Source organism: Lepidochelys olivacea (genome assembly GCF_965140295.1).
Source record: "Lepidochelys olivacea isolate rLepOli2 genome assembly, chromosome: 7".
NCBI classification, from domain to species: Eukaryota; Metazoa; Chordata; order Testudines; family Cheloniidae; genus Lepidochelys; species Lepidochelys olivacea.
Window position 1 is genome coordinate 92,997,859 of NC_140417.1, and position 2,280 is coordinate 93,000,138.

At 51.4% G+C, this 2,280-nt stretch overlaps 1 long non-coding RNA gene across 1 annotated transcript; it reads right to left on the minus strand.

Annotated features, from left to right (window-relative positions):
- Positions 1 to 273: 273 nt before the first annotated feature.
- On the minus strand, positions 274 to 1,990 carry LOC311524413. Its single transcript, XR_014712551.1, has 3 exons — positions 1,953 to 1,990; positions 900 to 1,108; positions 274 to 382 (listed from the first exon to the last, which is right to left on the minus strand). It is a non-coding gene; the product is annotated as an uncharacterized lncRNA (long non-coding RNA).
- Positions 1,991 to 2,280: the final 290 nt, after the last annotated feature.

Below are 2,280 nucleotides of genomic sequence, written 5' to 3' on the forward strand. Positions count from 1 at the left end.
TTGCATTCAATGATGGCAGCCACCATAGCAAAGGAACTTTTGAAATGTTTGCCCGAGTTGAGATACCAAAAGAGATTCTGACAGACCAGGGCGCCAACTTTTCATCCCAACTAATAGTGGAGCTATGCATGCTACTAAACATCTGGGCCCTGAAGACTTCCATCTACCATCCCCAGACGGATGGCTTAGTTGAGAGATTTAACGGGACCTTGAAATCGATGCTCTGTAAATCCATAGAGGATGATCCATGGCATTGGGATAAACTGTTACCTGCCTTGCTGTTTGCGATACGGGAGGTGCCACAAGCATTCACGGGGTTCTCCCCATTTGAACTGTTGTATGGAAGACAACCCAGGGGGATCCTTGACCTCCTTCGTGAGATCTGTGAGGAACAAGAGTCCCAGGTCACCAGGTCCGTTCCATATATATTACAACTGCGAGAGCACCTTAAGAGGCTCGGAGGGTTTGCCCACGAGAACCTAATGAAAGCACAACAGACCCAGGAGCAGAGGTACAACCAGGGTGCCCGCTGTGGACCTTTGAACCCAGTGATCATGTCTTGTTTCTACTCCCATCATCTGAGTCCAAACTGTTAACCAAATGGTAGGGACCGTTTGAAGTAGTCCAAAGGGTGGGACCGGTAGATTACGAGGTCCGGTCGCCCAGATGGCGTCGTGAGGCCCGGGTGTACCACGTCAACCTCCGAAAGGCCTGGAAAGCCCACAAGGGCATGCAAATTGCCCCTTACCCAACTGACCCTGAATTAGGGCCAGACACTTTAAGCCCCCCCCCCCCCCCCCGATGCAACAACGATTGACATCGGGCAGGAGCTCACTGAAGGACGACGGCAACAACTACAACAACTGACCAAGTCTTTCTCAACCATTTTATTGCCTTACCCTGGACGGACAAAGATGGTGTATCATCACATAGCCACCAGCCCAGGACAGAAGGTGCGGGATCATCACCAACCGTTGCCCCGGAAGATGTGGAGGATCAGAAAGGAGGAACTTGAGGTGGTACTAGCCTTGGGGGTCATTGAGAAATCCCATAGCGAGTGGAGGAGTCCTATCATCCTTGTTCCCAAGCCAGACGGGTCCATGAGGTTCTGCATAGATTTTTGGAAAATAAATTAAATCTCCAGGTTTGATGCATATCCTATGCCACGGGTATATGAGTGACTGGAACAGTTGGGGAGTGCCAAGTTCATATCTATACTCGATCTCACAAAAGGATACTGGCAAATTCCCCTGACTCCAGCATCACGGGGAAGACCGTCTTCACCATACCACTCAGCCTCTTCCAATTTACGACCATGCCATTTGGGCTACATGGGGCCGCTGTGACCTTTCAGAGGCTTATGGACCAGGTACTGTGGCCACATGAGCAATATGCAGCCGCCTATGTCAACGATATAGTGAAATAGAGTACCAACTGGGAGGACCATCTTAGACACCTCACCACTATGCTGCAAGCCCTTGGAGAAGCCAGATTGATGGCCAAGCCCTCTAAGTGTCACCTAGGGCAAAAGGAGGTAACACATCTGGGGTACATGGTGAGGCGGGGGAAGCTGTGCCCACTCATGGATAAGGTCCAAGCCCTGAAGGTCAGTCCAACCCCCATGACCAAGAGGCAGGTGAGACAGTTTCTAGGTCTGGCCGGCTACTACAGATGCTTTGTTCCTGAGTTTGCCACATTAGCAGCACCCCTAACAGACCTGACGAAAAATTCCCAACCCAAGTCAGGAGCCAGTTCTTTTTCACCCAGATTTTGCAAAAATGTTTATACTCCAGACCAACGCTTCAGAGGTAGGCCTGGGAGCTGTCCTATCACAGGAGCATGACAGAGAGGAACAACCGGTACTTTACCAGAGTAGGAAGTACCCTCGTGAGACCAGGTACTCAACGATGAAAGAGGGTGTGAAATGGGCCGTTAAAGCACTACAATACTACCTGCTTGGGAACCACTTCCAGCTCATCGCAGATCACGCGTCCTTCCAATGGTTCCATTCTATAAAAGACACTAATACCAGGATTATGAGATAGTACCTTGCCCTCCAACCCTACAGTTTTGAGGTACTTCACCACCCGGGCCAAACCCATGCAAATCCAGACTTCTTTTTCTAGTTACGGGGGAAGAGGGTGAGGGGGGACCACCATCGGGTCCAGACTTGAGGGGGAGGGTGCGTGATGGGGTATACCAGCCCCGCACTGCACCGCCGGGGCGGACCAATCATTGTGGGCCCAAGAGGCCACACCCCCTCTTCCCTGCTGCACATGC